Raw genomic sequence first — 26497 nt, 5'->3', positions numbered from 1 at the left:
GTAACGTTATAGATCCCAATGATGATGCCTTCGAAGAGGAAAAGGCAAAACGCGTGTGGGTTAAATAAAATAACTAGCAGCAGGAAAAGGCAGTTTTATTTACAAAACAAGAACACTTTTTGTTTGCTATTCACTTGTGTCCTACAGCTATTTATTGAAGAATGTTGTTTTATTTTAACAACAAAAAATAGTAAATAGCATTAAATCTGATCTTTTGCACATAGATTTTGTATCTCTGCTGAGCAACGCCAAGTTTCTTTCACTACACTTCCACTGAATTTGGAACGCATAAAATATGCATGGAATGCAGTGCATACGTTTTGTGACGTACGAACTAAGCCACCACAATCGTAAATGAAGGGAAAACCGCAACGGCGTGATAATAAAACACCAAAAGTACTAAAACTGTTATCCAACAAAGAAAAAACCGATTTCTTTATTGTAGCTACATCTAAGTCATAAACGGAAAGAATCTTCAAAGCTTTGGTTTTGAATTTACAAAAATATTCGTGCATTGGGAAGTCGAGTAAAGTGTAATAATGTGCAAATCATCAGGATACCTGTCAGGTTTTCCAGTTTTTCCGGAAGATTTCCGGATTTTTGAGTAGCCTTCCGGTTTTCCGTATGAACATTGCTTTTTTCCAGATTTTCAACTCCCGTGCTTGTTAGCCCTCTGCATGCATATCGCATTTCCGTTTTGACTTTCGATAATAACTGCTATTCTGAAATGCGAGTGTCTGAAGTTCGACTGAAAGTCGACCGATAATATTATCGATAATCCCTTCTCGCAGAATATAGCTGCGCTTTTGTTATTGACTCAGAATCACCGCCGGCAAAAGTCCATCGAACGTTCTATCGATAGTCACACCACACAGATTATCGTAGCATACGCTTTTTGTATCGATTGTTTGTTAGCGCGAAAGCTTTGTTTATGCTTGCTTTTATGCGGTGTTTGCTGTATTTTCTGGTATTCGTGCAATTGTATGACGAATTAATGTCCGATTTAGTGTCGCGTGTTGTGCTTCGACTACGTGTTAGCGGGAAACCTTTGTTTATGGTTGGTTTTATGCGGTATTTGCTGTGGTTCTGGTATTCGCTCAATTGTGTGATGAATTTTTGCGTGATTTAGAGATTAGTTAAACTGAGAGACCATATCATCAGACTTTCAGGGATGCATATTCTGCTGAATTTACCTCTATTATGCGATCGCGAAAAGGTGAAACATTCGCATTCTGTTCCATGTGTTCGTGTGATATAAATATTGCTTACGGAGGAAGAACTAAATTAATAAACATGATTAAATCCAATAAGAAAATGAAGAATAGCAGTAGGAAAAGTGACTCACTTTTTACCTCTCCTGGAGCTGACCTTGATGTAATAAGAACAGAATGTTCGTTCACTTCATTTTTAACTGAACGTAATACTCCATTAGCTGCTGCTGATTATGCTGGTGGCCTTTCTAAGAAAATGTTCTCTGGTTCGGAAATCGCAAATAGATACGGTTATGGTCGTACAAAGAATTCACATATTTTGAAAGAAATCACTACCTATTAAAGAAATAAACTTGTTAGTTGCGTGCAATATGAACGTTTTACTTTGGCTACAGATGAGAGCAAAACTTTATCCCTTAGTCGTCACCTGTTTTGAGGAAAAGCTGGAAAAGATAGTTGCTTCGGTGCTGTCTGTCCCAGCCTTGGTGGGTGATTCAACGGGAGATAATATTCGTAATTTGTTAATTTTACAGTTGGAGTATTACGAAATACCAATTGAAAATTGTGTATCATCTTGTTCAGACAATGCTCCAGTCATGATTGGAAAGAAAAATGGGGTTTGCTGCTGTTTTAAGGGAAGCACAACGGTATTTGTTTGTGCTGGGTTCCTCATGTCATTTGATCAACTTGGCTGCTGAGAAAGGTGCAAGCAGTTTGCCTGTTTAAATTTGTGAACTTTTAGTCGACAGTTTCTATTATTTAGAAAAGAGTTGCAAGATGAAGGAACGCCTTAAGAAATTCCAAAGCTGAGCATTGTGGTTCTAAAGACCATGGAAAGAGGAAGGCTATCGAGTCATCAGAATTGGTTGCGTATGCCACAAAATCTGACACTACTGTGCTGAAGAATAATAACGTTCTTCAGACCCGTGAAGAGAACCTGTTAACGTTTCTCTCGTCAGGCTGAAAGAAGGCATACTATGCTTTCCTGTGTGCTGTGATTCCTGTATCTGAGTATGTCAGTTCTGCACTTCAGAGTGCGTCCTCTCAAATTCATAAACTGTTAGAACTAATGACGAACCTGTTACAGCAGCTTCTTTCCAGGTTCGTTAAATGTAACGTTATAGAGAGTTCCCCGTTACAGAAAGTTCAGTATCATCTTGTTGAGAATCAGAGAGACAATGATGATCTGCCTGTCAGGGCTTACTTTATGCTCTGCATGTGATTATATCATAAACAAGTTTCCTCTCAGTGATAAAGTACTGAAACAGGCAAAGGTTGCGGAAGTTTCCAAAATTGATGATGCCAAATTTTCGTCTATAGAATTTCTTGTAGAAAGGTTTCCATCATTGCTGCCGAGGAAGGGAAGTAAGGCAGCTGAGGAAGCAATGAATGTGCGAGCCAATTTGTGGCCCTGCTTTGCTGTTGTTGAGAGCGAGAACTTGACAGATGATACCAAATGGGCTCGCTTGATGAGCATTCTCGGAGCTGGTGGTGTTCCTGTGTACGACAGGTTGCCCAGGCTAATGCTTTCTACCGCACAGCAGTGCTGAGCGTGAGCGTGTGTTCAACTTGGTGAAGAAGAGTTGCAATCAGTTTAGGTCTCCCATGTCGAATGAAACTCTGGGATTCATTTCTGCTTTGAAAACAAGAGGCAGAGGTCCATGTTACATGAATAGTTTTCCTTCAGAGTTTCTGAAGAAAGCGAAGAAAGCTACTCATCTTCATCTCTCCCCTGCAACCTGTGATGCAATATAGCCAGTGTTCTGTGAACTTGAGAAAATTTTGTAAATAAGTGTAAATAAATGTTCAGTTGAGCAGTTTTGACAGTGTCGTTCACATTGTGGCTTGCAAGATGAAGTGCAGAAAAGCTCATTTTTGTGCAGTGTGTCAACTGCTCCCAATGTTAAGTGACAACAAATGAACACTCATCAGCAAATAACTTGTGTAAGTACCTAACTTTAGAGTTCGAAAATAGTGATTTTAAAATGTAGCGTACATTACGTGTGTTAATATTATTTGTAATCTTTTTCTGTATAGTCTTTTCTCGCTATGTTTGAACACCTTGCGACGCATGCACGCGTGTAATTTTTGCGATTTGTGATCTTCTGGATTTTTGTTTTTGAAAGTTGGCATGTGTGCACTAGATTCCACACAAAATTGTTAGGTGTCCAAGCGAGGTGGCTATCATAATGCGAGTAGATAACTACAAAGATATATGTTTCTCATTCATGAAATACGAGTTAATATTGTCTTGATTTCAACGATATAAGCTCCAATTATTCACATACTCGAAAGTATTTTTTCATGAATAAACTGTAACTTATGACACTCAGTGAGGTGCGGCTGTTTCTACATGTATTTCACGATAATTCATGTCTCTCTATGATTTACTAATGCTAGTGTTCTTCTAACTGTCAGTATGGTGGCTGTATATCTTAGATTGTGCTTTGTGATCAATCGTGTCAGTAATAGCTGTGCTGGCGATGTTGTTGTTGTTGTGGTGCTCTTCAGTCAGAAGACTGGTTTGACGCAACTCTCGAAGTTAGTATCCTGTGCAAGCCCTTTCATCCATGGACAACTTGTACAGACTACATACATTTTAATCCCTTAACTGCTCCTTACCACATTCATCCCGTCGCCTCTGTCTACAATTTTTGTACCTACACTTCCCCCCCATTATTAAGTTGACGACTGCTTGATGCTGCAGTAGATGTCCTCTCAACCCTCCCTTCTTTTTCCCCTTTATTGCCAAAAATTTCTTTTCTCCTCAGTACATTGATATAGCTACCTACTCTTCGACAATCTTCGGTAGCACCACATTTCAACAGCTTCTGTTCTTTTCTGGTCTGAAATGATTAACGTTCACATACCACTTCCATACAAGTCTATACCCAGACAAATATCTTCAGAAAAGGCTTCCTAATCCTCTTTTTCAGAAAGGCTTTTCTTGCTATCAGTAGCCTGTATTTTGTACCCTCTCTGCTTCAGAAATCATCACTTATTTTGCTGACTGATTACCAAAACTGATATACCCCTCGTACTGTATCATTTCCTAATCTAATTCTCTTAATATCGCCTGATTTACTTCCGCTGCATTCCATTACTCATTTTTTATCATTGTTAATGTTAATCATATAATTTATTTTCGACATACAAGCCATTCCAGTCAACTTCTCTTACAAGTCCTTTGCAGAATTACAATTTCATCGGCTAGTCACAAAGATTTTATTTTTTCTCCCTGGACTTTAATTACCTTTCCAAATTGCTCCTTGATTTTGGTCACTGCCCCGCAATTGACATAACCAATAGCGTCGGGACTAGGCTACAACCCTGTCACAATCCCTTCTCAACCACTGCTTGCTTTTCATGTCCTTCGCCTGTAGTAGTAAATAACGTTTTTGCTCGCTGTATTTTACTCCTTGTACCTTCAGAACTTCAAAAACTTTATTCCAGACAGCACTTTAAAAATCTGTCTCTAATTCTACAAATACTTTCAACGTTAGTTTGCCGTTTTCTTTTTTTTTTTTCATTCTCCTGTAAACAATTCTTATTAGTACTTTGTAGATGAATGCTGAGTAATATTCAGACTTATCAGCAACTACCTTCATTCCAATTGAAATTATTACATTCTCTTTGAAGTCTAAGGGTATTTCGCCTGTGGCACACCAGGTAAAATGCTTTTCTCATTGCTGTCTCTCGTAAGGATATCAGTAGTTCTGAGGGCATGCCGTCCACGCCAGTGGCCTCGTTTGGACTTGGGTCAGTTAGTGTTGACGAAATTTGTTACGCGAAACTCTGTTATTTTCGACATACCTGACTTTCGACGTATCAATAAGAGTGAGTGTTGTCAAGAATGAAAATATGTGACGTCCGGAATCTTAGACTATCATTACTTTTATTATTTTATATGAAATCTCTGTGACTGAAATCTGCGCCTAAGTTTTGTCAAGAAATATGTTAAATTTTTATGAAGGAAGTGTCGGAAGTTCAATCCGGTTTAAAGTAAAAGCCAATTTTTAAGTTAATTACGCCAAGTCTACACTGAGGTGACGAAAGGCATGGCATAGCGAAACGCACGTAGTCTTCCCCTACAGGTCTCACCTGTGGAGCTCCCTCACTATGGGCGAAAATCTCTCTTGCAGGAGGTCCATTATTCCTTTGTCTGTAATGTGTAGGATACAGAAACTTGTTTTGATGTTTGTAACTGAATGACTTTTGTGCTCGGTGGGTTGTAAACCTGATTTACCTAAAAAGATTTTAAGCACAGTGTATCGAATTTCAAAGTTTCGTCCTGTTTGCCCTATGTAGTAGCAGGAGCGGTTGTCGCAGGTTATATGTACCAGATTTTTGAAAAGGCGGCTTGGCTCTTTTAGTGTTATGAAGTATGTCGGTCTCATTCCGTTGTGCAGCCCCTGTAGTGACGCAGGGAGCACTTGGGTTGGGAGACGGAGAGTGGAGTGTGTGTACGCCGTGCCTTGGGGCTGGGAAGAGTGCCGCGGTAAACAGGAAGACTGAGTGTGTGTGTGTGTGTGTGTGTGTGTGAGTGTGCTGTGGTTAGCTGCAGCCGCGCTCCGCCCGCCTGGCTGCCTTTGTTCAGCTCGGCTCTGCCCCGCTGCCCCGCTGGACCCCTTCACGTAAACACGGCCGCTCCTAAAAATAACGACGCATTTCGCGCCGCCTGCGCAGTGCTGGGCCGGCGCCGATTCCTCGAGTGCCGAAGCCCGCACTTAAAAAACACCGCCTGCTGGGCGGAAAGCGCAGTCGTCGAAAGACCGGCTCCTGGGCAGCGAGCGGTTCACACAGCCAGTGCTACAGCGTTTCCCTCGACGCTGAATCGTCCGAGTTACATTTCGGAGTTCAGCCGTCCGCCACTCAGGCATTGCGCGATGCGGCAGTCGCTTTGCACGGGAGACACGCGCGCCGCCCCCCTCCCCTCTCGGCAACGAACTTGTGACGTCACACTAGTCGTCTTGTCCGACATACATTCCGAATGCTCGGCTACGTCCGGGAATGGGCGGTAGATCAGCATGTCAATGCAAAAGCACCCAATAATGACCTCAACTTTGTCATATCTTATAGAGGGCGTGAGTGTGTTTTGCAGCTACTTTATCTTTTTAAAAAAGTGGTCTCAAATAGTAACTCGCTTTCCTGTCTGTTAGCCCTCGTATGACGTCCAGTGTGACGTGCTGTGAAGTACGCCAGTCTCACTCGTGGGCCTGGTGCGGCATGTTTGGATTCATCCCGTGCGCCGACAGCCTCACCGGAAACAGTCGTATAAGGGTAATGGAAATCAGCGGTGAATTCCTCCTTCGAATTGTTCCGTCAACCTCTCGGAGAGCAGTTGCGCCACAGCTTTGCTCCGCGTTTATTACTTGACAGCCCCGGTTCTTTAAGGAATCAAACTCTCGTGTGTAAAACAGTTTCAGACCGATCACTCTTCAAACGAGTTACTGCGGTAAATGTTTGATGTCAAGCATGCGAGTGGGAAAAAGTTTCCAAAAGGTTTTAAATTTTGTTGGAAGTCGTTGGTTGAGTGTTCTCATTATGAAACGCCGAATAAATAGACTGTACGTAATTTGCGCTCCATTTGAACGAAAAGGAAGTTTTTCACGCATCTCAATGTCTATGACTTCATATCTCCTGAGCAGTGTGTAGTAGAAAGATATAATTTTCCAGCTGCATCCAGCTATATACCGGGTGATCATAAAGTCAGTACAAATTTGAAAACTGAATACATCACGGAATAATGTCGATAGAGGGGTACAAATTGACACACATGCTTGGAATGACGTGGAGTTTTATTAGAACTAAAAAAATTCAAAAGTTCAAAAAAATGTTGACAGATGGCGCTTCATCTGATCAGAATAGCAATAATTAGCATAACGATGTAAGGCAAAGCAAAGATGATGTTCTTTACAGCAAATGCTCAATATGTCCACCATCATTCCTCAACAATAGTTGTAGTCGAGGAATAATGTTGTGAACAGCACTGTAAAGCATGTCCGGAGCTATGGTGAGGCATTGGCGTCGGATGTTGTCTTTCAGCATCCCTAGAGATGTCGGCCGATCACGATACACTTGCGACTTCAGGTAACCCCAAAGCCAATAATCGCACGGACTGAGGTCTGGGGACCTAGGAGGCCAAGCATGACGAAAGTGGCGGCTGAGCACACGATCATCACCAAACGACGCGCGCAAGAGGTCTTTCACGCGTCTAGCAATATGGGGTGGAGTGCCATCCTGCATAAACATCGTACGTTCCAGCAGGTGTTTATCAGCCAGGCTGGGGATGATGCGATTCTGTAACGTATCGACGTACCTCTCACCCGTCACGGTAGCAGTTGCAAAACCAGAATCACGCATTTCCTCGAAGAAAAATGGCCCGATAACGGTAGATGTGGTAAATCCGAGCCATAGCGTGACATTCTCGTCGTGCAATGGAGTTTCCACGACGTTCTAGGATTTTCGGTAGCCCAAATTCTGCAGTTGTGGGCGTTGACAGACCCCCGGAGCGTGAAATGAGCTTCGTCGGTCCACAACACGTTACTCAACCAATCGTCATCTTCCGCCATCTTTTGAAACGCCCACACCGCAAATGGCCTTCGCTTCACTAAATCGCCAGGTAACAGTTCATGATGCCGATGGATTTTGTACGGATAGCAGGTACGCCTAAGTGCCAACCAAACAGTAGTATGGAATGCCGGTGCGACGTGCGACTGCACGAGCACTGACTTCCCCGTGCATAGACGAACCCGCTACAGTCTCCATTTCTTCCTGAACTGTCTCAGCAGCATTACACCTTGTGCTCGGTCGGCCACTACGGGGTCTATCGTCTAAACAACCCGTGGCTTCGAACGTCGAAATCATTCTCGCCCAGCTGCATTTGTCAACGGGCCTTTATACACGATTGTCATGGGCAGTCACTGACGTTTTGCTGTCCAGCGCCATCTGTCGGATACTTCGTGAACATTTTTTTTATTCTAATAAAACCCCATGTCATTCCAAGCATGTGAGTCAATTTCTACCTCTCTATCTACATTATTCCGTGGTTTATTAATTTTTCAAATTTATACTGACTTTTTGATCACCCGGCACATTGCGAAACTTCGGCTACGTCTGGGGTTGGGCGGGAGATCAGCAGGTCAATGCAAAACCACCCAATAATGTCCTGAACTTTGTCATACCTTATCGAGGTCGTGAGTCTATTTAAACGTGCAGCTACTTTATCTTTAAAAAAAAATAACAAGTGGCCTCAAATAGTAACTCGCATCCCTGGCTGTTGGCCCTCGTAAGACGTCCAGTGTGACGTGCTGTGGCGTACGCCGGTCTCTGTCGTGGGCCTGGTGCAGCATGTTGCGGCGCGGTGTTTGGATTCATCCCGTGCGCCGGCAGCTTCACCGGAAACAGTCGTATAAGGGTACTGGAAATCAGCAATCAGCGGTAAAGTCCTCCATCGGATTGCTCCGTGAACCTCTCTGAGAGCAGTTGCGCCACAGCTTTGTTCCGCGCTTATTACGTGACAGCCCCGGTTCTTTAAGGAATCAAACTCTCGTGTGTAAAACAGTTTCAGACCGATCACTCTTCAAACGAGTTACTGCGGTAAATGTTTGACGTCAAGCATGTAAGTGAGACAAAGTTTCCAAAGGTTTTAAATTATGCGTAAAGTTTGTTGGAAGTCGCTAAGTGCTCTCATTATGAAACGCCGAATAAATAGAGTCTACGTAATTTGCGCTCCATTTTAACAAATGTTCAAATGTGTGTGAAATCTTATGGGACGTAACTGCTAAGGTCATCAGTCCCTAAGCTTACACACTACTTAACCTAAATTATCCTAAGGACAAACACACACACACCCATGCCCGAGGGAGGACTCGAACCTCCGCCGGGACCTCCATTTTAACGAAAAGGAAGTTTTTCACGCATCTCAATGTCTACGACTTCATATCTCCTAAGCAGTGTGTAGTACAATGATAAAATTTTGCAGGTGTGTCCAGCAATATATGTACACACCGTCTGTAAAATATGTATCGAATAGAGCTTGCAGCAAAAAAGTAATAAATTAAAACGTCGTACGTGATGTTGAAGTTTCACTGTCCTCCATTTGAAGCCTGGCTCTTCAGGCATCTAAATCTCTATGACGTGATATCTCCTGAACTATGTAATACAATGATGTAATTTTGCAGCTACATTCAGTGGCGTCTGTTCGCAAACTCTGTTGCGAATGCAGTCGCTAGTGAAGAAGTAATTCATTGAAACGTCGTGTCTGGTGCTGAAGTTTTACTGCATGGAGGGCGCATGGGCGGTGTCAGCGACAAAGTGTTTCATAAAGATGTCGAAATATATGCGTGCGCTCTCATTCTGAAATACCGGATGACTACAGTCTGGGTATTTGTGAGCCATCACTTAATATACCTAAAGACTAGGACATATGACCACACTATTCCCTTTACCAGTTTTTAATGCTACAGCATCGTACAATACCACTTTATGGTTTATGTTATTCAGAATTTTCTGTTCACTCTTGGGCTGGTATTTGTATGCACTCTCTGTATTTAATCCCTCGTCTATAATGTTTGTTACATTAACTGTAATTTCATTCTGTTTTCTGTACGAGAGATGCGCTAAATGTATCACGATCATAGCAGTGGCTGTCAAGCGCCTGACAGAATTTTTCTGTACTGTTGGGGCTGTGTTGTATTTCAGATCTTTTTTCTAAACGTGGATAAAACTGGAAATCAGATTCATATTTATGTGTAGGTTTTCGTATGTGATGCTGGATGTGTAAAAGTTTACTGGATTTCTTGTTTTGGGTACTTCGAATATGTCTGCTTGTGTTCCATATATATCTATGAACAAAACGTGCAGTATAATCAAAAGTTGAAGGTGTTGCACTGTTACTTAACTTTAGATGTGGTACATAGAGTTCTTGATTCACTGTTTCTCTTCTATGTTATTTGTCCTATATTTCTTGTGTTATTCACAATCTTGCTGCATAGTTCTTGATTATAGGTGTAAGATTTGGTCTTGCTATCACTTTTATGTAGGAATGTGTAGGAACAACTATGTATCGAAGACAGCGATTATTATGTTTGATGCCTTCAGTTGTATTCACCAGTTTGACTTCTAAGAGGATAAAACGCAGAACGTTCCCCTTTATTTCATAAGACGATATCGTCAACAATTTTTCATCTTTAGGGCAAGCAGCTTAATGCACACAAATAGCAGCCCAAGACAGAAAAAAAATTTTGAATAACATAAACCATAAACTGCTATTAAATGAGACCAGCAGATAATTTCTAACTTTAAATACTTGTCTTATGGTGTTAAACTTTTTGTAAGATTATACCTCTTAAAGAGCAGCTTTTGAGAACATCTTAAATTTTTCAGTTCGGTCAATAATTACGTGAAATATTGAAAATCACGTATCCGGTAGCTGGTAGATAGGCAACCTGCAGTTTCGAGAACATACCTTCACCGAAGAGTCAAGCAGTATATTGCTCCCTCCTATGAATATCTCGCGAAGAGACCATGAGGATAAAATCAGAGAGATTAGAGCCCACACAGAAGCATACCGACAATCCTTCTTTTCACGATCAATACGAGACTGGAATAGAAGGGAGAACCGATAGAGGTACTCAAGGTACCCTCCGCCACACACCGCCAGGTGGCTTGCGGAGTATGGATGTAGATGTAGAAATGGTAATTGATAGAAAACCATTTATTCCTCGTTTCTTCATTTAGTATTCTCTGGACCAGCGGAACATCATTAATACAGCACGACGTATCGACACCATTGTACCGGCGTATCAAGTGAGCAGCGCAAGAGCAAGTTCGCGCGTGGCGGCAATAGTGGTGGTGCGCTGTGAGGCGGAGCCAGCGGTGCGCGCCCGCTGAGCCACGGACCGCGAGTGCCCTCTGCCGCCACAGTGCAGGACGGCCTGCCGGCAGCCCACTTTCACCTGGGGCCTCGTCCATACGACAATGTCCTGGTTGAAATTGTGATGGCTGGACCCGTTCCTTGCTGTGTTATTTGTATTGACTATATGTTTGCTCGGAGAGATGAAAAATTACGTAAATCTTCTGCTTGTCGTATTAACTTGTGAGCTAACGGTCTCTGATCCCATCGAGCTTTCCTACGACAGTTGCCGCACAACTCTGCAGTCCACCTCTCGTTGATATCGTGTACAGAGTCGTGGATAACAATTAAAAAGAAGACAGATATGTATTCCAGAGCCCCAGGCATCACTTTTGTGCTGTTAATATTTCTACGGGATTTTTACTTTCAGCTTTTTTTAGCAGAGGCTTACCAGTCAGGCAGTAAAAATTTGAAATCAGTGCTCAGATAACAGATCTGTATTGAATTTGTTAGAAAACAGGGCCGCCACACTGGCGGCATTATGTATCAGGATTCCAACTGGTGTTAAATGGGGAATATTCTGAGTTTAAAAAAAACTGATTTTTTAGTCGGAGAAGTTTCTCGACATTGAGATTAGGCTGTGAGTACGAAACGCACGAGGAATGCAAGGTTGCTGCCTCACCTCTCTCACTGCGTCTGGTTCGACGCTCGACGATTACGGAGAACCCGCCGGGCGGGCAAACGTCCTGTGGCGGCCTACACGCACAGTACTTGGAGGCGGCCGCGGGCAGTGAGTAGGACAGTGACGTGTTGGGAGTTGCCCGTGAGGCGTGACACGGCACGGCGGGCGAGCTGCGCCCGTGACTCGGCGCGGCGGGCCTGCGCCGTGGCGTGGCGCGCCTCACTCGCTGCGGCCGTCTGCAGGGCGTAACTCGAGGCGCCTCTCGGCTAATGCCAGCTAGCAAGTATACAGCCGTGTCTGAGGGAACTGGCGGCGTGCTGCTGCGCTGGCAGGAGTCCAGCGTTCCTCAGGGTTGCAAGTCGTGCCCAGGCAGCTCAGCCGGCAGGGACACTGCGCCTGGAAGCCACGTTTTCTGGTTCGAGTCCCAGTCCAGTAGACGGTTTTAAGGTGCCACGGTACGAAGAAATGGCGACAGTTCTGTTATCACTTGGCGGGGCGTAGTATTTCTGGAACGACGTGTTTTGTGGCGTGCACGCCAGCCCCGTTGTTGAACAGGAGGTTCGTCGCGTAAGCTCGTGGAGTTAGACGTGGGACGTGACCGCGGGGAACGGCGGTGCGCGAGGCGGCTCTGCAGTGGGAGGCGAGGCGGATCTGCGTTCAGAGTTAAGCCTGCCCTGGCTGCAGAGGCGGCCTGCTGTGCTGTGCGCGTGTGTTCGTTCGTGTTTGCCACGTTACTGGATGGCACCAGCACGGAGCACATTTTTTCCTTACAAATAAACTTCGTCGGAGTCAAACATCCACTCGCAACATTTCTGCACTCGTACTGGTTCTGACTTATCAGTCGCTTGCAATAATCCGCACAATGATTGGCGACGAATCTACCGGTACGAGCAGCACAGATTCTGACACGGCTTTAGATCAACAATGATTCAGTGGCCTCTTGAGAATGAACGACAAGTGAATACCGGTAAAAGCCGTAATAAACTTTACTGGCGTACGTAGTCCACATCCTGTTTTCTCTGGCAACTGACAACACAGCGGTATGCTTCATGTGAGGTCACTAGCCGTGCGTCAGGGACTGCGCGGCCCCTCCCGCCGGAGGTTCGAGTCCTCCCTCGGGCATGCGTGCGTCTGTTTTTCTTAGCGTAACTTAGTTTAAGTAGTGCATAAGCTTACGGACCGATGAACTCACCAGTTTGCTCCCTTAGGAATTCACACAAATTTCAACATTTTCGAGGACACTGTTCCTGCCACTAAGACTCCCCAGAAATATCTATAACAACGCGTCGCAGGCTCTGTCACTTTAGTAGCGTAATATTTGTTGCACTTCCTTTGTACTACCCTTAATGAAAACTGTTGTTGTTGTTCCCTTCAATCCTGAGACTGGTTTGATGTAGCTCTCCATGCTACTCTATCCTGTGCAAGCTTCTTCATCTCCCAGTACCGACTACAGCCTACATCCTTCTCTTTAGTGTATTCATCTCTTGGTCTCCCTCTACGACTTTTATCCTCCACGCTGCCCTCCAGTGCTAAATTTGTGATCCCTTGATGCCTCAGAACATGTCCTACCACCCGGTCCCTTCTTCTGGTCAAGTTGTGCCACAAACTCCTCCCCAATTCTATTCAATACCTCCTCATTAGTTATGTGATCTAACCATATAATCTTCAGCATTCTTCTATAGTACCACATTTCGAAAACTTCTATTCTCTTCTTGTCTAAACTATTTATCGCCCAGGTTTCACTTCCATACATGGCTACACTCCATACAAATACTTTCATAAACGACTTCCTGACACTTAAATCTATTCTCGATGTTAACAAATTTCTCTTCTTCAGAAATACTTTCCTTGCCATTGCCAGTCTACATTTTATATCCTCTCTACTTCGACCATCATCAGTTATTTTACTCCCCAAATAGCAAAACTCCTTTACTACTTTGTCTCATTTTCTAACCTAATTCCTTCAGCATCACCCGACTTAATTCGACTACATTCCATTATCCTTCTTTTGATTTTGTTGATGTTCATCTTATACCCTCCTTTCAATACACTGTCCATTCCGTTCAACTGCTCTTCCAAGTCCTTTGCTGTCTCTGACAGAATTACGATGTCATCGGCGAACCTCAAAGTTTTTATTTCTTCTCCATGGATTTTAATACCTACTCCGAATTTTTCTTTTGTTTCCTTCACTGCTTGCTCAATATAGAGATTGAATAACATCGGGGAGAGGCTACAACCCTGACTCACTCCCTTCCCAACCACTGCTTCCCTTTCATGCCCCTCGACTCTTATAACTGCCATCTGGTTTCTGTACAAATTGTAAATAGCTTTTCGCTCCCTGTATTTTACCCCTGCCACCTTCAGAATTTGAAAGAGAATATTCCAGTCAACATTGTCAAAAGCTTTCTCTAAGTATACAAATGCTAGAAACGTAGGTTTTCCTTTCCTTAATCTTTCTTCTAAGATAAGTCGTAAGGTCAGTAATGCCTCACGTGTTCCAATATTTCTACGAAATCCAAACTGATCTTCCCCGAGGTCGGCTTCTATCAGTTTTTCCATTCGTCTGTAAAGAATTCGAGTTAGTATTTTGCAGCCGTGACTTACGAAACTGTACACCTGCTTTCTTTGGTATTGGAATTATTATATTCTTCTTGAAGTCTGAGGGTGTTTCGCCTGTCTCATACATCTTGCTCACCAGATGGTAGAGTTTTGTGAGGACTTGCTCTCCCAAGGCCGTCAGTAGTTGTAATGGAATGTTGTCTACTCCCGGGGCCTTGTTTCGACTGAGGTCTTTCAGTGCTCTGTCAAACTCTTCACGCAGTATCGTATCTCCCATTTCATCTTCATCTACATCCTCTTCCATTTCCATAATATTGTCCTCAAGTGCATCGCCCTTGTATAGACCCTCTATATACTCCTTCCACCTTTCTTTCCCTTCTTTGCTTAGAACTGGGTTTCCATCTGAGCTCTTGATATTCATACAAGTGGTTCTCTTTCCTCCAAAAGTCTCTTTAATTTTCCTGTAGGCAGTATCTATCTTACCCCTAGTGAGTAAGCCTCTACATCCTTACATTTGTCCTCCAGCCATCCCTGCTTAGCCATTTTGCACTTCCTGTCGATCTCATTTTTGAGACGTTTGTATTCCCTTTTGCCTGCCTCATTTACTGCGTTTTTATATTTTCTCCTTTCATCAATTAGATTCAATATTTCTTCTGTTACCCAAGGAGTTCTACTAGCCCTCGTCTTTTTACCTACTTGATCGTCTGCTGCCTTCACTACTTCATCCCTCAAACATACCGATTCTTCTTCTACTGTATTTCTCTCCCCCATTCCTGTCAATTGTTCCCTTACGCTCTCCCTGAAACTTCTTAAATTCCCACCTTTTTGCAGTTTCTTCAGTTTTAATCTACAGTTCATAACCAATAGATTGTGGTCAGAGTCCACATCTGCCCCTGGAAATGTCTTACAATTTAAAACCTCGTTCCTAAATCTCTGTCTTACCATTATATAATCTATCTGATACCTTCTAGTATCTCCAGGATTCTTCCATGTATATAACAATGAAAACTGTGGTGTGAGAATTATGTGCGTAACCCGACTGGCTGACATCTTACAGTCTCACCGCTCTTTCGAGAATGCACACACAGCGCAGAGTTGGATCTGTTCCTCGGTATCGAAACTGCCCCCCTGTTGATTGGTGAGTGCCAGCTGTTTCTGCACGGTCACATCTTATACATCACGGCAGGCACGGACGTGATTGTGTCGTACAGGATCCCTATCATTCATTTTCTTTTTGCGGAAAACCATCGGAGATATTCGTAGGCACTTGCAGAATGTCTGCAGAGTCCTGGTACTGAACAAAAGCAACCTGAATCGTTGGGCGAGGCGTGTGCCATCATCGCAGCAAGGTCGCGCAAACCTCCCCAGTCGCGTGCGTGGCCGTCGGCCGCACACAGCTGTGACCATGAGAACACTCACTCATTCGAGGAGAATCACAGACCTCGCTACAGAACTGGACGAGGCCTCACACACAAATCTACGCACCCGAGAGGAGCTCACAGAAGTTCTTTCGACTGTTCTGCCTCAACCGCACGACAGCGCGGATCTCGCACCTTCCTACTTCGACCTCTTTGGCCCAATGCAGGGTGCATTCCGCGAGAAGCATTACGTGGATGATGGGGAGGTTATTGGTGGAGCAAGACGTCCACCTATAGAGTGCTTCCATACGGGCCCTGCTGGTAAGATGGCGTGAGGCCGTCCCACTGAACGGACATTATGTCCAAAAATAGGGTTTTGCAACAAATTGAGTGAGGAATAATATGGCGTATTGTAATCTTAAATAAAACCAACGTACATTCAGGAAAAATGGTTTGCATTACGTATTGAACAAGTCTCGTGTTTTTTTTTTGTTTTTTTTATTATTGTTTCATGACACAGAGGTTTGCAGCGAGATACATTCATGATGATAATGGTACAAGTGGATTAATTTTTGCCGCTTGAGTAAGTTTTTACATTTATTGGGACGACGCGTATCGTCGGCACATTACCATCATCCGGTCCATTACAGCTGCACGTACGGTACATGTTGTCAGTCGCTTTCGCAACTCCTAGTGGCGCGTTTTACTGCTGAACACGCGAACCTGTCGAGTACAGTCAGTTCCCTGTCGGAAAATGTCGCACCTGCGTGGGGTGCGGCCGGCCGCTAACCTGGAGCTGCAAGTCCATTTGTTTTGTCCGGTGCGAGCACTCTGCAGTGTTCTGTTTTAACAGTTGAGTGGAAAATACGGGTAGGGCAGTGCTTCGTCTAGCACTGTACGCGCAGAATTTTAAGTGTACGACCGCTGGAGCCAGAGTTCTGTTCACTGCACACGTACCGGTATCCTCAGTGAAAGAGGGGAAGGGTATCAGGAGACACAGTGGGTGGAATGCTCCTATGAGCACACGCTGCGGATTGAGAGTAAACGGAGGAAAAGTGTGGGTTATCATCTGCTGCAGAGATTAGCAATAAACTTAGAATCCAGATTCGGACGTCGAACGAGACGAAGTGAACACACGAGTCAGGAGGGAAGGGAAGGAGGAGAGCGTAGCACTTCAAAACAGGGCAATACTGCCCTGAAGAAGTCTACCGTTATGAAAAATAGGTTTTAATTTTAGTAAGAAACGTCCGACAATCTACGTCTGCAGGGCAGCTTTGCACCGAAGTGGATCGGCACTGCGGAAAGGCAGAGAGTTGAAGCGTTTGAGATGTGGCACTATACCAGGATGTTGAAAACTGTGCGCACTAATAATGTTGTAACTGCGACCAGGACGGTCGCGGGGTAGCACTGACGGAAGTCGCGGCTGGACCCGCAGAGAGGCCCGCGAACAGCAACACAACGGGAGAGGACGGACACGACCAACGAAGGGCCTCACGACAACAACAAGACCGAACAACAGTCACAAGGAAACAAACACGTCCACTCGTACACGAACCAGGAAGAAAGCAGTCTAGCGCAAGCGAGGTGCAAACCGACGTAAGCGACATTACACTGAATGGCTGAGTTGTTTTTTTTTTTTTTTTTTTTTTTTTTTTTTTTTTCCAACACCTGAACAATCAGGTAGGCTGACAGCGGCATGCTACGCCGCTCTTCAGCCATAGTGTTGACCATAACAGTACAATAATGGAGAATTAAAATGAACATAGTGACGGGCAAAAAATAGTGGTCACAGATACACAAAAAAACGCGGAGCCGTTCACACTCGACGATAACGACACTGTAAACACGTTCACACGGCGCACATAACACTGATGAATCCGACGGCACAAGTGAACGTAGAAGCGTGACGGCGGACACTAAAAACATAAAACGACGTCACACACACGAGACACTGATGGCAATGATCTCCGGCGCGCGAAAAGTCCACGTAGCGTGTCCGAGTCCGGTGACGTGCCAAGGGGGGAAGAAGGGTGAGGGGGGGTGGAGAGGGTGGAGAGGGGAGAACAAAGATGCCAATGGCTGAGGAGATGGGAGGAGGAGTAGAGGGACAGGGGAGGGGAGGCCCGGGGGAGGAGCGGGGAGAACGGGAGGAGGGACAGAGGGTGCCCGAAGGAACAGACACAGGAAGAGGGAGGGAGGAACAAATTTGGTAGGAGGGGTAGATGGAGGGGAGGAGGACGTCATCAGGGAGGGGGAGCTGGCGGAAGCCACCTTGGGAGAGGGTAAGGAGGGTGGAGAGATGGAGACCGGACCTTGGAAGAGGGTAAGGAGGGTGGAGAGATGGAGACCGGGTGGGACGTGGGAATACAGGCGCGGCAGCGCGCGGGGGTGGGAGAGGACGGGTGAGACAAGCGGATGAGGAGGATCGAGTCTGCGGGAGGTGTACAGGATCCGTATCCTTTCAAGGAAGAGGAGGAGGTGGGGGAAGGGGATGAGATCGTACAGGATCCGCGTGGGGGAGGGGAGACAGATGCGATAGGCGAGGCGGAGAGCATGGCGTTCAAGGATTTGTAGGGATTTATAAAAGGTAGGGGGGGGCGGAGATCCAGGCCGGATGGGCGTAACAAAGGATAGGGCGGATGAGGGATTTATAGGTGTGGAGGATGGTGGAGGGGTCCAGACCCCACGTGCGGCCGGAGAGGAGCTTGAGGAGACGGAGTCGGGAGCGTGCCTTAGCTTGGATTGTCCGGAGATGGGGAGTCCAGGAGAGGCGACGGTCGAGGGTGACGCCAAGGTACTTAAGGGTGGGAGTGAGGGCGATAGGACGGCCATAGATGGTGAGATAGAACTGGCTGAGCGAGTGGCCGGCGCTTAAGTACGCTCTCGGGGGCGCCGCTATAGGCCGCTGGGCCCACGTGTTCCACTGTGGCGCCCCCACACTAAAAGCGGGCCAGGAGGCGCGCGCCGCCACAGCTTACGGTGCAGAGACCTCTAGGGGCCTTCGACGTCCATGACGTCTCGCGCGGATTCAAATTCCGCGGCGCGCGGTACCAGAAATAAGATAAGAAATGAGGAGGTTCTTCGCAGAACAGACGAAGAAAGGAACATACGGAACACAGTGACGAGAAGAAGAAACGGAATGGTACGACACGTGTTAAGACATCGTGGAGTAAGTTCCGCGGTACTAGGCGGAGTGTAGAAGGTAACAACTGTGGGGGAAGACAGAAATTTCGATACGTTCAACAAATAATTGAGAACGCTGCGTGCAAGTCGTACTCTGAGACGAAGAGGTTGCCATAGGCGGGCAGTGAGAGGACCAGTGACCCAGCAAATAGAAAGTCTCAGCTGGCAGTCCAACTTGGTCCACGCACGGGTCACGAGAGACCCGACGTGTGTGCGACGACACACCTGTATAATTGACAGGCCACAACACGGCGGTGTGGATTGGGCCCACGCCAGTGTGTGAGTGTGCGATCGTGGCAGCGCCTCGCGAAGACCGCACACTGTCGGAGCGGCGGCCGCGCCGAGGCGGTCGCTGGCGCTCGCAGGCTGTGTGTGGAACCCGGTGAAGCGTGGGAAGCGGAGAGAGCGCCTCCAGCCGCCTACCCGGCTGGTGCCAGCAGGCGCCTGCTGTAGAGCCGCCACCGCCCGTCAGCCACCACAGTAGCACGCGACCAGGCGGCCGCCTCCGCCAGCTCCGAGATGTTCGTTCCTGTATGTCGGTCAGAACAGCTTGTCCCTCGTCAAATTTCAAGCGAGGATCATCCAGATAGAGAATTTCCTACCTTCTTAAAAAAAAAAAAGTAAAGGCGTACAGCCGCAAATATAGCGCATGGGCGATAGGGCCACGAAGTAGCAATCATGTTAGGGCCAGACAAGTCTCGAGTTTTGTCAGCAGAGGCCCCAGTTCTCTACGGCCAACCTGTGACTCCCAATACGCTGTTGCCACAAAGAGCATACGCTTTGAATGAGTGGAACAGACACACACTAATACTCTTGGAGGACTGTCAAGATGGAACAGTGCAAACTATGAAACTTCCTGGCAGATTAAAACTGTGTGCCGGACCGAGACTCGACTCTACCAACTGAGCTACCCAAGAACGACTCACGCCCCGTCCTCACAGCTTTACTTCTGCCAGTATCTCGTCTCCTACCTTCCAAACTTCACAGAAGCTCTCCTGCGAACATTGCAGAACTAGCACTCCTGGAAGAAAGGATAAAGCTGTGAGGACGGGGCGTGAGTCGTGCTTGGGTAGCTCAGTTGGTAGAGCACTTGCCCGCGAAAGGCAAAGGCCCCGAGTTCGAGTCTCGGTCCGGCACACAATCTGCCAGGAAGTTTCATAACAGCGCACACTCCGCTGTAGAGTGAAAATTTCATTCTAGTGCAAACTTTCTTTCTTCCTTTCACTGGTGCCATGTCCCACGCTGACGCAGGATCGGCATTGTTAGGAACGGATTTGGCAAGGTTAGTGGAAAGGGGTGGCCGGATGCCCTTCCTGCTGCTACCCTCATACCCCCCCCCCCCCCCCCCCCCCCCCCGGGACGGAATTAGTGTACCCCCGCTGTCTCCGTCTAGTGTAATTAGTGGAAAAGTGCGAGCGTGTTTAGATGTCTGCGAGTCGTGGAACTGAGGTGGAACGTGGGGACCAGCCCGGTATTCACCTAGCGGGATGTGGAAAACCGCCTAAAAACCACATCCAGGCTGGCCGGCGAACCGACCGACGACGGTAATCCACCGGCCGGATTCGATCCGGGGCCGGTGCGCCTACCCGAGTCCAGGAAGCAGCGCATTAGCGCCGTTGGCTAACCAGGCGTGTATTCTAGTGCAAACTACCTTAAACAAAATCTGTCTAAGACAGAAGTACGTGCTTTCCAAGTGAGAAACCGGGAAGCCATTTGGAAATTAAATCTGGTCCGGCCACGGGTTGATTGGAACAAAATGATACTTCGAAGTACCTTTCGGTGATACTCGAGAGAGTTCGCAAACATACAAAAAGCTTTGCACGAACACCAAGTTCAAAGTTACCGACAGTAACAACCTCCGTAGAATACTGTGCAACGGCCAGTGTTTTATTCCGCTGCAGAGTAAGCGCGCCCTCTTTTGGTATAACTCAACACCACGCACACAGGTGGACGCAGCCTTCAACGATACGTGCAGAGTTGTAACAGGCCGTCTACAAATCTAATCCATCCGCGTAGCTGCATCACCTGACACGAATAGCCCCAGAAAACTTGCCTTCCACGCGCAGCGTTGCTGCCGGCTGAGCCACCTGGGCACAAGTTGCAACACTGACGTTCCCTGAAAGAGGTAAAGAATAAAAGAAAATGGAATTAGAGGTGACTCACGCTTTCCAAGGACATGAAGTGAACGTGCAAAGACAAAATCCAGAAAGGGCTACCTCGGACACAGTCACAACCACACACAGTCAGGTTACAGTTGTGGGAAAGTAAGGATCATGTTGTGTCACCGCCAGACACCACACTTGCTAGGTGGTAGCTTTTAAATCGGCCACGGTCCGCTAGTATACGACGGACCCGCGTGTCGCCACTGTCAGTAATTGCAGACCGAGCGCCGCCACACGGCAGGTCTAGAGAGACTTCCTAGCACTCGCCCCAGTTGTACAGCCGACTTTGCTAGGAAAGGTTCACTGAGAATTGCGCTCTCATTTGCTACGACCTACCAAGGCGCCATTTATCCTTTGCTATGTATCTAATGAAGCATGTACAGTAACAAGACCAATGTTCACCAATTGTGGATTAAAGTTAAGTATTCCAGCAGCTACGTACAAGACCAATGTTCACCAATTGTGGATTAAAGTTAAGTATTCCAGCAGCTACGTACTTTTCTTTATAGCATTCATTACGTATCCTGTTTCAGACCTCACGCCAGCCTGCGTGAGTTTAAGCGCGTGCCTTTCGGTTACCCGTCACTGTGGATTGGCTGTCTCGCAGTCCACTACAGATCCTCTTGCCCCTGGCAGGCAGAGACGATGGGAAACTTTACCACCCGGTTACGACGAGCGATAGCGCGCAAGTCGCTGAACAGATTGGCACGATCAGTGGGTGGATCTACAATTAATACGCCAAGGTGGGGCTGCGACTAAGAAGGCAGTGTCCAGTGTGACTGTGCACACGATCAGACACTGAAAAAATATGCTCCAGTGTCGGCTGTGTCCAACCAAACTCCTGCATACAAGATGCGCTGTATCAGGCCCCGGACAGAGCACTACAAGTGGCCGATGTAATGTGTAAAAGTGACACGTGAATTACGATAAGTGGCTGAAAATGACAGGCGGTATTCCTTCTGTCTCCGACTGTGAGGTCCGGTTTGTTTCTTTGTCCACAAAAAACTGCGCCGGTATCGAAATACGTCGTCCGCCGTGTACGGCCAGGAGGTCGCTAGCAAACGAATGGCGCGTCGCTGGTGTGTGCCGCTTCCGGGAAGTGGCCAGTGTGCCCGCAGTGGACAGGGATGTGGGCGAGCCTACGCCCCCGTGTAGCTGAGCTGGTGCGGCAGCGACTGCGCAGAACCGACGCCGCGCTGGTGCGGATCTCGGCTGCCGTTGTACGCAGACAGCGCGATCCCTGCTGCACGAAATGTTCGCCTAGCAGATGCCGTTCGAGTAATTGTGTGTCAAGTCGCAGCCGAAAAACAAAAGACCAGTGGCTCTGGAGGAGCAGCGACGTTTCTGCAGCGGTGCCGTGCTGACGGAGACGACCTCCTCTACTGGATGATTACCGGCGGTGACACGTGAGTAGCTCACTTTACGCCGCAAACCGAGATTTGGCGGCACAGTCCGCCTCCGGTCGAGGCAAAGTTCAAACAGACTGCGACGGCGCGGAAAGCGATGTGGGACAGGAAGGGCGTTTTACTCACTGGCTTCCTGTCGGGAGGTGAATCACTGAGCGCTGTCCGTTACTGTGAAAGAGTGCGGAAACCGAGTCGCGCCACTCGGAACGAGAGGTGCGCAGCGCCCAGTGCAGCTGTCGTGTGCTCGGCGCACAACAAGTGTTCCATCGTCCAGCGAACAGTCCCAGGGATTTCCGTCATTCCGTGTCCCTCGAGAAACTCCTGTCCGCTGGTCAGCATTTCAGCAATTGTGAAGATCTGGGGGCGACTGGCACTCGCTAGTTGCAATCGCAGGCGGCAGACAAAGAGAAACAAAACTTGATCGCACGAAATGTGGTACCATTTTGTTTTTGAATATAAACTTTATTGTCAGTACAATCTGAAAGGAATATATACTACAATGAAGAGCCGTCCATGCAGATTTTGTTCTAACTCAGCACATGCTCGATATGTCCACCATTTCGTTTCCTAACTTCCTTCAAACGAACACTGAAGTTAGTTATTACCCTACGGCACATGTCTTCCGTAATTTCACTGCTAGCTTGAAGAATAAGTCTTCTGAGCTCCATTAAATCACGTGGACGTTTCGGGAAAATTTTTCCTTTAGGTACCCCCAAAGAAAAAAGTCACATGGATTGAGGTCTGGAGTATTGGGGGGCCAATTTTGTCCGTCATTGAAGCGACCTGGAAACCTGAGTGAAATGATCTGCATGTAGAAACGCTCGTGTAAAAACTCCAACACAGTGTTTGCAGTATGTGGCCTTGCTCCATCTTGCATGAACCACTGCGTGTTGAAGGGCAAGAAGCTGTGGAATGAAGCTATTGCGAAGCATGCTCAAATAACGCTCTCTGTTCGCACTTTCTTCAAAGAAAAAGGGTCCAATAAATCCGTGACTGGAAACTGCTGCCCACGCTGTAATCCTCGGAGCATAATGTTGTCGTTCATGAAGCAGTTGTGGGTTTTCAGTGGCCCAACAGTTTGCTAACCACACCGTCTAAATGAAAATGCGCCTCGTCTGAAAACCAAACGTTGTTGAGAGTTTCTTCCCTATCCTCCGCTTACTGAACAAACAGTAGTCTCTGCTGCTTGTGTTCTTCAGTGAGCTTCTGTGGACAGGTCATCTTGTATGGGTACGTATGGAGGTCACTTTTAAGAATGCGTTGAACGGAGTGTCTGGATATTCCCAGTTGCACTGCTGCCTTTCTACACGATTTCCCGGGACTTCTCTGTACAGCATCTCGTACCGCATCAATATTCTCCGGCGAACAAACAGGCCTAGGCCGAGGTCCTTCCTTCCTGTACAAATGTATCGTACAAGCTGTGGATGGCCTTCTTGCAAGGGACCCATTAAAAAAAAAAAAAAAAGCATTTCAAATGTGTGTTAAATCTTATGGGACTTAACTGCTAAGGTCATCAGTCCCTAAGCTTACACACTACTTAACCTAAATTATCCTAAGGACAAACACACACACCCATGCCCGAGGGTAGATTCGAACCTCCGCCGGGAACAGCCGCACAGTTCATGACTGCAGTGCCTTGGCTCGGCTAATCCCGCGCGGCAAAGGGAACCCATCGTGTGTTAAACTGTTGCCGAAAACGCCTCTGTGTCACAACAAGGCTTTTCGTTTCATGAAAAAGTAACAGAATTGCCGATTGTTGCTGTCTCGTCAGTCTTCCATCGTGAGCCATTGCTGCTTAGTAGTCTCCTAGGGGCAGTATCGTGAATTACACGTCATTTCGTAAGTCATTTGTTTTTCCTAGCTCTGCTGATACTGCTGTAGAGATCTCAGCGGGATATCTAATGCGCGTCGTAAATTGTGAAAGAAACAATTGGTAACACATTTCGTGCGCCACCCTGTACATGAGAAATCTCTCAAATGTCACGGTCACCGCTGTGTCGGAAAACAGCTCCAACATTCCTGTATCTCTTTCCAGAAAAATGTGTTCGACTTTTATTTTTTTGTAAATAAGGAAAGGAAATTTCTCGATGGTGTCCGATTATACGCTGATGAACCGAAACGTTGTGAACACAACGAGACCTGACGTCGGGCGCCTGGTGGCGTTGGGAGGGCGTGGAGCGGTGACCAAAGAGCGCAAGGGAAACAGACGTGAGTGGAGAATCGTTCCAGCGGCGGCAAAGGCCGCGAACGGGGAAATCTGCTGCCGCAGGCGGCTTTGGCGAACTGGTGACGTACGTGGCCCGGCGCCTGCCACCGCCACCTCGGCAACGGTGAGGCTGGTCGGCTGTCAGCGTGGAGTGAGAGCGGATGGAGGGCGGCCAAGTCGAAGGCGAGCGGCCGTCTGCGGCAGATCTGATGGCGTGGGAGGGGGGGGGGGGGGGCGCAGCTGGCCAGCGCACCGGCGTTTCGGAGTTCGCCGTGCGGCACCGCACACAGCTGAACGTGGCGCTGCATGGGAATGTTCAATAAGAATAACTGAACTGAACTCACCATGTACTGCGTTGATCCGATAAAGGAGGCACGCCAAGATTGTCTGGCGTGATGAAGCACTTAAATAACTTGCTTTGTGAGAAAGGTGGGCGCGTGTTACTTCTTGGTACGTTTCCTTTCCCTTGAGTCCAAATAAGCACAACCGCATTGTACGTAAATTGTCTGGTGGCAAACGAATAACTTTCTGACCAGCAACTGTAGCGATTTCGTGGACCGTGTATACAAGAGTTTGTGGCTTATTAAGCTCGACAAGCTGAAGCAGCTCTGCCTTTTTCATTTCAGCAGTGCAAGGAACATTATGTCGCTGCAACCAACTTAACAATTCGTCTTTTCTATTTGACGTAGTCGACGCTTTGTTCACCCGAGTAGAATGATAAGGTGCATTATCTGTTATTATAATAGACTGGGGGGGGGGGGGGGATATTCGAAAGAAGTTTATCGTGAAACCATGAGATGTAACTCGCGGCATTCATTTCTTCGTGGAAATCTCCCGACTTCTCCGAAGCGACACCCCACAAAGCACCGTTTACGAGTCCTGCACGTGTTGCAGCGCGGCAAACAGTTGACCTGCCTGGCACCTCTCCCGTTTGGCTGTCGCAGATCTCAAGAAGTCGTGCCGAGAGTCCAAATGTGTGAAACACTGAGGTCTGTATCGATGCAACTCTCATCCGTCGTGACTTTATCGAAGTCAATAGTGCACATTTTTCTGAGGGAACTGCAGCCTAGAACTGCGATGTCGGTCCTCTCCATTCCAAGTTAACTATCCTTGTATGTTTTATACCTGAAGCTTAAAGAATTCAGCGACGTCTTACCGCCGGAAAGCAGCCCTGCTTCACGAAGAGAAATAATAAAAAAAATGGTTCTGAGCACTATGGGACTCAACTGCTGAGGTCATTAGTCCCCTAGGACTTAGAACTAGTTAAACCTAACTAACCTAAGGACATCACAAACAGCCATGCCCGAGGCAGGATTCGAACCTGCGACCGTAGCGGTCTTGCGGTTCCAGACTGCAGCGCCTTTAACCCCACGGCCACTTCGGCCGGCGAAAAATAATAAGTTTTTTCCTAATTGGTAAGTCACCTCTACAGTAATAATTGTAAATGTGGTCCCGAATAGCACACCAGCTGTGACTCGCTTCGTACCCTTTCTCCGTTTACCTGGCGTGCTAAGAGGAAACTCTTTCTCGCCACTGTCAAAGCCTATATGTTTTTCCTCAGTCACACGTTTCACTGCAGCAGTTCCAATACTAAGCGCACCGGCTGCTCGTTGCACTAGTTCCTTCATTACGTCTCTCACATTCAAAGTAATCCCGCACACGAACAACAGTTTCCCTCGCTTGAGAATGTGGGCCCTGCCGCCCACTGCTTCCCATCGCGACCGTTAGCTTTACTGTCCGGCAGCAAACTAACCATTTGGCAACAGTGTTGCTTTCCGTTTCTGCGACCGCTGTGGCCTGCCGGCCCACCGTGTTTCGGCCCGACTTTGGCAGCCGGCCTCTACGTGCTCCCACGTTGGTGCGGCGCGGTCGCG

General features: G+C 47.0%; 1 protein-coding gene across 1 annotated transcript in view; it reads left to right on the top strand.

Annotated features, from left to right (window-relative positions):
• LOC126480807 (unc-112-related protein-like) overlaps positions 1 to 26497 on the top strand; it is a 606017-nt gene that overhangs the window by 21809 nt on the left and 557711 nt on the right. The gene's annotated exons all lie outside the window — the stretch shown is intronic.

Source organism: Schistocerca serialis, chromosome 5 (assembly GCF_023864345.2).
Source record: "Schistocerca serialis cubense isolate TAMUIC-IGC-003099 chromosome 5, iqSchSeri2.2, whole genome shotgun sequence".
Classification (NCBI taxonomy): Eukaryota; Metazoa; Arthropoda; class Insecta; order Orthoptera; family Acrididae; genus Schistocerca; species Schistocerca serialis.
The sequence above is the reverse complement of the archived record's forward strand: the minus strand, read 5'-3'. Positions and strand labels throughout refer to the sequence as shown.